At 40.5% G+C, this 13,057-nt stretch overlaps 1 protein-coding gene across 1 annotated transcript in view; it reads left to right on the top strand.

The window, feature by feature from the left end:
• The window catches only part of ehmt1b (euchromatic histone-lysine N-methyltransferase 1b), a 48,706-nt gene that overhangs the window by 14,231 nt on the left and 21,418 nt on the right, over nucleotides 1–13,057 (top strand). The gene's annotated exons all lie outside the window — the stretch shown is intronic.

Below are 13,057 nucleotides of genomic sequence, written 5' to 3'. Positions count from 1 at the left end.
TCCCAACCTTGATTGAGAAGCTAAACAGTGCACTAGTTTGGTTGGGTTTATGTCAGGTCTCCGGTGCACAATAACATGCTAGCAGCTGTGGACAAATAGACATGTCCCGTGTGTGTGTTGTAATATTGTGATAAGAGAGAGAAAGGTGATCTGCTATAGGCTGTAGACACTGTTGTTTTTGTCCTAACATGCACTTTGACACCCCCATGATCACAAAGATTTAGAGAACTAGCAAAATACACTAGGAGCTTTGAACATCTGAACTAATGTGTTGAATACGGCTCCCCTGGTTGTAGCAAAAGCAGAAGAGCTTATGATGTAAGACTAGCTATTTTTACTGACTAAACATGTTGATTTGGTGTTTGTCCCTATGTAGAAGTACAGATTACAGCTTCCAACATCAGTGATTATATTGTGATGTTGATAAAGCTGTTTGTGTCAGAATGGGGCTCATCATAGTCCTACATTCTTCTGCGATGTACTGCAGTGTGGGGTGAGCCAACAGTGAACTTTAGGTTTGACTCAAGTCATTGTGTGCCAATATAAAGTGTTAAAGGAAACCAGAGACCATTGGGAAATCAGTGTGAAAACTCTTTAGAAACAATATTATGGGCTTGTCTCTGAAGCCATAAAAGACAAGAATCTGAGGACCTTGAAACTGTGATGTGCATTTCTGTCTATTTTGCATACAAGTAGTGCAATAATACATTTTCCAATTGGGCACTTTGATGCTTTTATTGTCACTTCTGTGTCTTTTCCTTACGAAGTACCTAATACCTAATTTAGATACTAGTTTTAGTGACGATCATTGCACATTTTTGACGACCCCATTTTACTTCCCATAGATCCTGGACAAGGCTGAATGTTTATCCACAACAGGTCAGGCTGCTGCAGTGGGCAGTTGGGATTGCTCTGACAGAATGGAGGTGGTGGTTGTCTTAGGATATGTTCCATGTGCTCAGCAGCTGGAATGGCTTCAATTATTTAGGATAAAAATGTCACACAATGATCAGGCAACTAAATGTCCGTGTGTCTCCATGGTGATCCTTCATCTAAAAGTAGTACTCTGTTTTTCTGTGGTGCTGGCTGTTCTCATCCATTTCACTTTAGGTTGAAAATGAATATCCAAATAACTAGAAGTGTAAAGCATGGAGTTGATAGATCCTCAGGTTACAGCAAATAACAATGACTTGAGCAGTCCATTGCAGGAGGAAGAGAGCAGAGACTTGTTCATGTGCCCTTGTGCTCCCATAGGCTGATTGCTGTATAACAGGTCAAAGGAGAGTGAAGGTTAGAGGCCTGTGCTGCTCTAAAAAAAAAAAAAAAAACATCGAAAGGGTGTAGAGATATCTGGCCTGCTGCTGAGGACATTAACTGATATTTGCAGGTACAAATAATAATAATAATAATAATGCATTTTATTTATAAGCCTTTCAAAACACCCAAGGACACTGAACAAGATAAAAATCAGATAAAAACATACAAATACAATAAAACATGACAAAAAACTGATTGATAAAAGATGTGTGATTGGTTACAAGAGATAGGACAGTCTGAACAGGTGAGTTTTGAGTCTGGATTTGAAGAGTGGAAGAGAGTCTAAGGTGTGGAGTTCAGGAGGGAGAGAGTTCCAGAGCTGGAGGGCAGAGCGGCTAAAAGCCCTGTTCCCCACGGTCACAAGTCAGGCAGAGGGTACAGTGAGCTGGAGAGAGGAGGAGGAGCGGGCAGGAGCAGCAATGTGGAGGAGGTCAGATATGTATGAAGGGGCGAGGTTGTATATTGCTTTGAAGGTGGTAATTAGTATTTTGAAGTTAATTCTCTGTTTTATGGGGGGTCAGTGGAGTTGTTGTAGGACGGGGGTGATGTGGTGGATAGTGGGGGTCCGTGTTATGACCCGGGCTGCAGAGTTCTGAAGGAGCAGCAGTTTCTGGAGGGATTTATTGGGGAGACCAAAGAAAAGAGAGTTACAGTATCAGTATACTGATATTTAGCTTTTAAAATCCACAGCAAGGACCACTAATTAATCTTAATTTAATTTAATATCTAGGATGTAAAAAATGTTACATATCTTCAGTGCATCAGATTTGTCTTGCTATCTGTCCATCTACCTATGTATCTAGATCCACCCATCCCTTAAAAAGGGCTCTCCAGTTGTTTTTTTCTGTTTAATTATAAAAAAGTTAATTTCTCATGGGCTGTGATGTACAGTTGAAACCAGAAGTTTACATACATAAAAGACACATGTGCTTTTTTCTCACTGTCTGACATGAAATTAGACTAAACTTTTCCTGTTTTAGGTCAGTTAGGAAAATTATTTCTATGTGCTTAACCCCACAAAAATGAGAGAAGACAATTTTTCATGAATTTCTTCAAAGTTAGAAGTGTACATACAGTAAGATACTATGCAGTTAAACAATTTGGGAAAACCCAGATGATGTCATGTCTTTCGAAGCTTCTGAAACACACTGCTTCTTTGTGTAATGTCAAAAGAAATCAGCCAAGATATCAGGAAGAGAACTGTGGATTTTCACAAGTCTGGTTAATCCTTGAGTGCAATTTCCAGATGCCTGAAGGTGCCACATTCATCTATTCAAACTATTCAAGTACACTACTACTCAAGTATAAACACCATGAGAATGTCCAGCCATCATACTGCTCAGGAAGGAGACGGGTTCTGCGTCCCAGAGAAGAATGTGCTTTGGTCTAAAATATCAACCCAAGAACAAACGCAAAAGACCTTGTGAAGATGCTGCTGAAGCTGATAATAGTGTGTCATTATCTACAGTGAAGTACCATACCTACATGGGCTGAAAGGCCACTCTACAAGGAATAAACCATTACTCCAAATGAAACATAAAAAAGCCAGATTACAGTGTGCCAGTGCACACAGGGACAAAGACCTTAATTTTTGGAGACATGTCCTGTGGTCTGACAGAACTAAAATTCAACTATTTGGCCATTATGATCATCATTCCATTTGTAGGAAAAATGGGGAAGCTTGCAAGCCTGAGAACACCATCCCAACTGTGACATACGGGGGGGACAACATCATGTTATGGGGTTGTTTTGCTGCAGGAGGGACTGGTGCACTTCACAAAGTAGATGCATCCTGAGGAAAGAACATTATGTGAAATACTGAAGCAACATTTCAAGACATCAGCCAGGAAGTTAAAGCTTGGGCACAAATGTGTCTTTCAAATGGACAATGACCTGAAGCATACTGCCAAACTGGTTACAAAGTGGCTTAATCACAAAGCCCTGATCTCAATCCTACTGAAAATTTATGGGCAGACCTGAAAAGACATGTGCGAGCAAGGCGGCCTACAAACTTGGCCCAATTACACCAGTTGTGTAGGAGGAAAATTCTTGCCAACTATTGTGAGAAGCTTGTGGAAGGAAATCCAAAACATTTAACCTAAGTCATACCTTTTTAAAGGGATTGGTATCACATACTAATCAAATGTATGTAAAATCTGACTTAATGAAAAAATATCTTTAAAAATCCTCCTCTCATTATTCTAGCATTTAGCGAATTGAAATTATTTTGATAATGTTAATTGACCTAAAACAGGAAAAGGAAAAGGTTTAGTCTGATTTCATGTCAGTGAAGTGAGGGAAAAAGTGCATGTGTCTTTCTGCATAGTGTATCTAAACTTCTGGTTTCAACTGTATTCGTGCTGTGATCTGCTTGAGTATTAAGTGTATTATGTTCTGTTGCTTGCAGATTTTCATTGTCTCTATGGAGATAAAGGACTGCTCTGCCTCGGTAAGACGAGCCATGGCCTCGATCAAAACCCAGAAAACTAAAGCTGCAGGGTCGGATCAAATGTCTTGTCAACTCCAAATTCAATCTTTTCTGGAGAATTTCTCTTAGCTTCTATTGGTTGATTGAATTACTCTCTGGCTTTAAAACAGGTTTGTGCTGTAGTTTGCTGGCCTTAGAACGTGCGGGTGAATTTGCTGAAGCTGCACTGTCTGATCTGTTGGGCGATTTTGAAAAATATTTAAAATTGTGATTATCATGGTTAGATTTAAGATTCTGTTCAGCGGTAACGGTTAAGGCCACGTGATATGGCAGAAAATATGAATCACATTTTTCCCTTATATTGAGCAAATCTCACTTTCTCAGTTTCATTTCATTTGTTTATTTTTTAAACAAAATTTAAAAGAAAAAAAAAGAAAAGCTTTTCAGTATTGATTTCCTGAACATAAACAGACTTTCTTCCTCCTAAGACTGAGCTCTGCTGGAAACCATCTGCCTTTGGGATTGACTGTAGACTTCTTCCTTCAAAATTCCCAAGTATATCAACAATAAGCACCTTAGGGCCAGGGTTATCAACATTTGAAAGAAGACTGAAATTTGAGCTGCTGAACTACTACCAGAATCCCATACATCCCCATACACAGTGCTGGCAGCTTGTTTGCATTCCAGTTTTGGCAAATTGCAACCATTAAAATAGTGTTTTCAGTTTGGTTTGGGTTTGCAGACTCGCAGCTGCCTTGGATGTGTACTGTCCTGGGAGCAGAAACGTCAGCCTATAGGGCATTATTGTGCTCCGATGCTGCACAAAAACACATTTGTTATCTTGTCTTAAAGGAACTGTATGTAATATTTTGATTGAAAATTTTACAAACTTGACCTGTGTCCCCAGAAACATGTTCAAATCAGAAAAAAAATCAGCATTTGAATTGTTATCAGTAAAAGCTATATTTGAATTACAAAAACATTGGACATGTGGCCAAGTTGTTATAATTTGGTGTTTTGGTTCTAAAGACGATTATCTAATCAGAGAGCTGAATGAGCCTCTCATTTGGGTTGCCAGTTTCAATGCTGCAATCCAGTTGGTTTGAACTCTGATCTGAATCATCACTACCTAGAACCCAGCACCTGCAGCTAATCATTAATCAGTTCAGTTAATTCTGAAGGTTCTGAGCTTTCACATGAGACCTGGCCTATGAGAATGAGGAAAAACCTGCATGTGTCCTCCATCTGCAGGTTCAGGTACTGGCAACCCAGATTTGCTTGTAATTGCTGTACCTTTGTAAAACTGTAATGGCACAGGCTACATGCAGTTCCTTTAAAGACAGAATGTGATAGAACATGAGGATCATAAGAAATTTGGTCCTGACTTCCTTCTCCCTCTAGTGGGGAGTTCTTCAGTTCCACCAGTCGACTCTGTGGCAGTAAAATGGCGCAAGCATCAGTCCCCGTGAGCCCTCCCTCCTCCTCCCCCTGCTCTGACGTCATCCCTCTCTCCACCACCAGGGGGCCTCCACAGCCCATTGTCTTGGTGTCACTGTGCTCCTCCAGTGTTTTCTTCACGCTATGGTCTCCTCCATATGGGCACAGTGACAAATTTGAGCCTGATCTGAGGCGGCTGGGTCATACTGTCTCTGCTTCAGCTTGTTGTTCATGATAATTGAATGATAAATGGTTGTAAGCATGTTTGCTGGGGTAAAATGTCCGACTCCTGTGTGAACTTGGCTGTGGTGCAAGCCTTTTCCTGTTATGGAGAAATACTGCTAATTAGGGTTGTCAAAGGTATTGAAAATCAGATACTAATCAATACTAAAAGTGGTATTGAAACTAGATGCTCATTTGACCTGGACAACTGAGGGATTACACAGATACAAGGCCACATGGTAATATAAAGGAAAGTACTACAATTCAATGTTGAAAATAGCATTCTGTTGTCTAAATAGTTTTTTTTTTTTATCGTTATTGTAGTATTGGAATTGGTATGGAGTCTATTATTTAGTATCAAAATTGAATTTAGAATTTTAGTATCATGAGATTCATGACAGCACTACAGTGTGAGTGGTCTTCTGAAGTTTTATCTAGTTTGTTTTTTAGTAATTGGTGAAATGAATAATTTTTTTAATCTAATACTGATATTGACTTGATACCGATAAAGCCTTTGAGAAGAGGCTGAGCTAACAATGAAATGTGCAGAGTAACAGAAATATAAATGATGTATTTCAAAAATGGAAAAAAATGCTGTTACAAAACAGTTTTCATGTATTGTTTGAGACCTCATCAGAGTGTCATTATATTGAGGTGTTCGTATCCATCTGCTCATTACTATTTTTTATGCAAAAGGATTGACAATAGAGATCAACCAATATGTTTTTTTCATGGCCAATGCTCTTACCGATTTTTTAGAATCCAGAGGAACCAATAAACTGGCCCGATATGTTGGACTGATTTTGATCATTTTCTTCCAGTGATCTCATTTGAATGTTGAACTCATCAACAGACCTACACTAGATAAGAGTCAGTCACATATTTGCAGTATATTGTGGTGTTTAAAAGAAGCTTTATGCATATATTCTTTATAGTTATTTAGGCAGCTGGTTGGGCTCAACAAAATAGCTGTTTCTGCTGGAGACTTAAAGCAATGCAATAAAATTGCAACTGTCGGCCTGATATATGGGCCAACCGATCTATCTGTCTCTAACTGACAAACTGCAAGGTGGTTACAAGGAAAAACAGTTAATTCTTTCTAGACTGTGGTCTTGAGCTTTGCCTTTGTTTAAATGAGAGATGTGTGTGATCTGCTGTGGTAAAAGGAGCTGGACTCCTCATTGTGACTGCTCCATGCATTACTGGACTTGCACCCAGAGCATGTGCCGACTGGAGAGCTGACTAGAGCCTCCTCCTTGGCTGTGTCTGATTTAAAGTGATGTATACTGAGCCATTAATTATAACACTTAACTGACATTTAATCTCTGCTGTATTCTATCAGACAGACACACGCAGTATTAGGAGTGGTATACAGAAGAGTGATTCTGTAATCATAGCACGGAGAAGGGTGCAGTGTTTTATTTAGACTGAGCAGTGTCAGTAGTTGTGGTGTGCTGGTGTCTGTGCAACTAGAAGGAGACTCATTTTCATCATAATGTAAAAATAATGTAGTTATGGTTTATGTAGGTCATGGGGGCAGCTTTGTGTACCTACAGGTAAATACGTTGTCAGATTTTACAATTACACTTCATATCCAATCTGGTTCAGTTCTCTAAAATGTGTATGTGTTTAGATTCCATCCAATTCTTTATTTGACCAGACCTTGCTCCCTCTGGTGGTAGACCTGTGTCATGCCCAGGCTCATGTGCTGCTGTAAAATGGTGGAATGTAGAGGCCGGAACCATTTGCCCCTCCCCCTACTGCTGTCTGTGCTGATGTTATCCCTCTCTCGACCACTAGGGGTCCTTTCTTCTACAACATGGGGTCTTTTCTCCTCAGGGTTGTTCGTTCCTCAGTGACATTGGCCGGCATGGACCTCAGGTGTGCTTGGATTAAACTTGAGGGACGATGGTGCAGAGATATGGAGTCCCAGATGTGTTCTACATGCTTTAGTGGTATGAGAAATCAGAGCAACAAGAGGAAAATTCAGACACAGAGAGAAACCCAGAAGAACGGCTAACAACTCTGGCACTGTACTGCTCTTTAGTTCTTCATGAACAGCTTTGATGTTGTAAGCTGTGGTCCCTTTGTCTTTTTTTTTTCACAGCTGAGCTCACTTTATTGCCTTTATCATGGCAGGAATAGTGGAGACTGTTTGTAACTTGGTGAATGGGTCCCACCACGCAGCCAGGCCTTATATATGCGGTGAGGTTTGGCTTGTGTCCACAGGGGAGTGTCAGAGGATGGGGGGTGTGAGGTGTGGATAAACATGGAACAACACGTGAAATGCCCCCTCTGTTTAAATCTGAACTCTGTAAGGTACAGTAGCAGGCCGGTCACGGGGCAAGACGAGGCCAGAGCGAGGAGTGAGTGTGTTAGATTGTAAAAAGTGCCGGTGAAGCTGTGAGATTAGTGTTTTGGTGTCATCTTATCTGTTTATAGAAGTAAAAGGTGTGTCTTTCCAAATGTCTGCCAGTTGTGTCACATGACCTGGTGATCAGGTTTGATGGATCTGCCCCTATCCACTCCTCTTCCTGGGGCAATGCTGGACAGGTGCCTCTGTGCTGTAGTGGGGCTGGTAACATGGCCTCTACTGTGGACTTGTGTTGTCTGTTTTTATGTATAATATTTGCTAGATCTACATCACATATGATTCAAAACACATAAAATAAAAAGCATTGAGGGACTGACACAATGGAGAGCCCACAGAGATGAGCCAAACCCGGCCACATTCTGTTACGGGAGCTGGTGGAAAAGATCCAGTTCATTTGGATCCTGCTTTAGTTCTAAAGCCCATTAAAGTTCTCCCCCTGCTGGCGAACAGGTAGACTGACATTGGTGCAGTGTGTCTCTAAAATGGAGGAGCTGTATTTTACACTGAGGTTGTTCTGCTGTTTCACCACTAGGGGAATCGTCTTATCCCATTGTCCACATTTATGGTTTCTTCTCATCAGTCTCCACAGAGCAACAGGAGATTGGGTACAGTTCAGCCTCTGGGTTTATACAGAAGCTCTGGTTCTTGGTGCATGAGTCACTTGTCAGATTATTCTCCTGAGCAGTTGCACAATTTTCCCTCTTGTGTATTTTTGTATTTTTTGTCCATTCCTCAAGTTATATAAGTGCTCCTCCGTCTGTAGCAACAGCTAAGTCTAACTGGCCCCCTCTGACCACCATTCACTCACACTCTACATGCACACACAGGCAGCATGTGTCTTATTCAAGGACACACTGGTGGCATGAATTAGCTAGAGTTAGATCCAAACCCTCTGGCCGGGAGGCCTCTCTTCTACCTCTACCCTTTGTTTTTTTTTAGGCTTTTCGCCTTTGGTGTTGATCAGATCAATTCAAACCCAGACAGATTGTTCTTTGTGTTCCTTTGAATACCGGCACACTACATGTTTGGCCTGACAACTGCAATAGAGAAATACAATGTTCAGGACACATTTGAATATCTCATGGTTTCTTTCCACTGTGCTGCCTGCGACTTCACAGGTCTGTCTCAAGGCTCTTAGAGATTAATGGAGTGCTTAAAATCCCAATATTGTGCAGAACTGCTGAATGTATAGATCTGTTTTTCAGAAGGGCCATACCATTTTAACCACTGTTGGTCAGAGCAGGAAAGTCTGTCCTCACTGCAGAGTATTTCTGTTTGTGAGTGAACTAGACTCTGGCTGACAAAGGTCACACTGCTTGGTGACTCATGAGGCTACAGTCAAAACCCTTACATGTTTTACACTGTCCGGAAATAAAATTAAAATCTGCATTTTTATAGCCTGATTTTTTTTCCACTTCTTTTCTTGCTGGGTTTCAGTTTTCTGTTATATGCTTTCCCATATAACAGAAAACCCTTTTACTTTTGAGGACTCTTTCCCATTTTGCTATTTAAGTTGTTCATCGCTATGGCAACGGTCATTTTTATCATTCTGCAGCTCTGTGTTTTTATCTAGATAGATTTTTGTCCACCTTTTCACCACAAGGGGGCAGATTTTTATTAGAGCTGTTCATGCGTTTGAGTCTGGGTTGAACCTGGCCCATTTCTGTTTCTATAGCGATGATCTTCGGTTGACACATCAGTACGGTTGTTTTTGAGGATTTACAGTGGGTTTTTGATTTGTAATATTTGACAAAGCTGTGTTTCTGAAGAACCAGAAGTGTCCATGGCCTTTTATCTGGCATCCCGCTGTTATGTCTGCTGTGTTCTAGAGATGATGAGATAAGTGATTTGTGTTTTCATCAGAGCTTTATCGACCGGACACAGAACACATGGAAACATTCACTAGTAGTTTAAAAGCTATGGCTCTTCATGTTTAAAGAAACACAGCTTTCAAAACACAGCTTCAGTTATTTAAATGGGACAAAGAAGCTAAAATAAAAATAGGAAGAGTATGTGAACGTAAGTATTTTCACCATTAGGACTTACGTTGAACAGCAGCAGAAAAAAGAAGGTGTGGAGTGAGCTTAGTAATGAAGCTGTTTTACATACACTGTAAAAATCTATTATATTATATCATCAATGGCATGTCTTTACTTGACCAAACTATTTTTTTAATCAATTACAGCCCCCTTTAGAATGGCCCCATCCCTTCTCTGTCCCAGCTGCAGATCTCTAACACTCTGGCAACAGAACATTCTAAAAAAAACACACCTTGTTAACCTTGTAAACATTGTAGCTGAGATTGAAATTTCAATCAACTGTAACTGTAAAAGTGCAGAGAAACAGTTTGCTTTGGATCAAGTAGAAGGTGGCATGTTGGGAGCGTTGTGTAGCTTTCATGTCTGCTGTCAGCTGAACTCTGGCAATAAGGCTGGGTGATTTATCCCCCCTCATATAAATCAATCTCTATTTTTTTTTTTCCCTCCTGTCCATCTTCAATTTTATAGTTGGTTTTGTTTAATGAAATTAAAATGACTTTCAGTTTTTATTTCATAAGCATGAAGAAGTCAGATTTTTGATGAGTACAGTTTAATCAAATCTTTTGTTCTCTGATGTTTGACCACTAGAGATAACTGAATCTCCATTAAAATGTGCACAATTGCACAGCTCTTTCACAAGTTTGTTTAGATGAAGGTTGAACCTGATTGAACTCCAAAATTCCCAGTGAACGACCACTTCTCAGTCCTATGGTTCACATGTGTGTTTCTCCCTCTAGTGGTGAATCGCTGTAACATTCAGAGCTGTGTGAGTGTGTAAAATGGCGGTGCGGAGTGTGCCCCCTCCTTCTCTCTGTGCTCCTGTCATCATGCTCTCCACCACTAGGGGGCAGTATGATAGCTTATGCAGTAGTCTGTTCCAGGATGGGTCTTCTCAGATGGACCCTCACACAGATCGACATCTGATCCTGGTGTGCTCTCCTCAGAATCACCTGCACTGGTGATCTGCTGACTCTAATCTCTGGTCCATTTGAAATCGTGTTTCAACTCCGTTGTTCACATCCAGTCTGTGTATGTCCTTGTGGCCTTGGGGCTGTGGGATGCCATTTGGATGTTCTAGCTTCTGTCAAAGGCCCGTTAATCTCCCTAAATAATTGTAGTAGGATGTAGTAGGAAGTCTTTAGCAACCAGTCTCATAACATAACTGCCTAAGTTATGTTTTGGCCAAAGTGAGCTTTCTGTCTCATTCTACACTCCAGATCCTGATGCATTTGTAGGTGTCACTGGCTCTGTCCTCAGCCAATCAGAAATTGTTTTACAGTCTAGAAAAATAAACCAAGTTAATTGTTTTTGGGGTTTTTTTGTTAGTTTTTTTCCCCCCAAAATCTAAAAAAAACAAAAAAAAACAAAACATTGGCAAATATGCTAGGAGGCTCATGTGTTCTTGATAGAATTTTAAACATGTAGCTAATTATTAATTTCATTATATTTCTTTCAACTTGCTTTTTAATTATTGATACATGAAAAAAACACCAGTGTATTTCTTTTAGATGTAGCTCGGGGACTTAATAGTACACATGGCCACACAGTGACAGACAGGCTCAGCCTTCAATGTTTTTTCCATTGTAGATCTCATTCCACCTTTGACCACAAGGGGGCAGAAGTGTGTCTCTGCCTTTTGATTGTGGAGCTGAGCGTTGGGCCTGGTCTGAACCGTGCCTATACTTTTGAGAGGTTCAAATACAGATTTGGATTAAAATTCACTTTTCTGTGGTTGTGTGAAAGTAGATTCTGAAGACTGTTACAGGTGTTACAATATTGGAGATCACTGTATGATTTTGATGGACAAACCTCTTCGTTTACGGTTTGTGAAGGTCAGGACTTGTCTTTGCCCTGTTTGGGCTGTGTCTGCTCTGATCGTGGGTTTTTACTAAAAGAAGAGGAGGAGAGGGAGAGAGGAGAGGCTGTGACTTCCTCTCTCAGCAGATGTGTCAAATTTGTAAGCCAGCTGCTCCATACATTCACAGGTTTGAAGCGTTCACAGCTCAGACTCTGGACAGTCGGATGGCAAGTATGGCATGCTGTTAGAATTAGAAGGTTCTTTGTGTGTTCTGGCTAGTTCTGAGATACTGAAATCTAAAATTCTGACCACTCTTATAGGGATGGGATCTTGTGAGATAAAATTGCCACATTTTGAGCACACATGATAAAAATTATGTTGTTTTTTTGCCCAGTTGTATAACTTTGCAAAGTTAACCAATTTTTTCCATTCTAAATGTAAACCTCTTATCTCAAAAAGATAAATACAATATTGTGGTGCCAAACTTGTGACCTGAATCACACAGTTGAAGCAGAAGGTATTCATGAACAAACATATATGAATAACTTTCTTTGCCTGTTTGTTTTCTCACTGTTCATTTGAGATGAGGCAAAAGTCTCATAAGGGCTAAGTAACATCTGCGCTTCTACCATGTGGCTAAGACTGCATTAGTACCTTACATGGTGATGTGTAAGTGTATACGACTTTATCAGTCCAGAAGGGAGTTCTTGCGCAAGTGTTTAACGTTCTCATAATGAAGCTTTAACTGCATCTGTGTACAGTCCTTTATGAATCATTTGAATGACTACAGTTTCAGTTTCCAAAGACATGAGCTGCCGATTGATTGGGCGTGGCAAAAGCTCTCCAATGACGTATTTCTATGTATCAGACCCAAACCGCAATCACAAGACTACACGTGCACAGGAGTTCATGCAAAAACAAGTATTAATAGAGAAAAAAATACTAGGAAACAGTGTGTACAGATTAAACACAGGATTCACTGCCAAATATTTAACAAAGCCACCATACCTTCTCCTTTCTGCTGTCCCATATAAAACCCATATCCTTATAAAAAACGACAAACAGCTCAAACCCTGGAGGAAATTTGGTTAAGTGGACTGCTGCCACATGCTTCCTGGTGGTTGTTGTGGGAAAATTCATGAGAAGTTCCCAAGATGAGAACAGGGCCTGACAGGAGCAGGAGACGTTTCTGGTCTCTGCAGGTGACACTTTGAACACCATAAGCAAAAAAAAAAGGCAAAAAGTGACACATGTGGGGCCTAGTGACACATGTGGAGCGTAGAGCTTGTATTGAAAATCCTTCAAACACCAATAAGTCTTCAGTGCTTTGTTTGTTCTCCCTCTAGTGGTGAATTGCTGTAACACTCAGACTTGTGAGTGTAAAATGGTGGTGCATGGTGTGCTATTGCCAACATGTGCTTCACCAACAGAGGGCAGAAACA

Source organism: Periophthalmus magnuspinnatus, chromosome 12 (genome assembly GCF_009829125.3).
Source record: "Periophthalmus magnuspinnatus isolate fPerMag1 chromosome 12, fPerMag1.2.pri, whole genome shotgun sequence".
Lineage (NCBI taxonomy): Eukaryota > Metazoa > Chordata > Actinopteri > Gobiiformes > Gobiidae > Periophthalmus > Periophthalmus magnuspinnatus.
The sequence above is the reverse complement of the archived record's forward strand: the minus strand, read 5'-3'. Positions and strand labels throughout refer to the sequence as shown.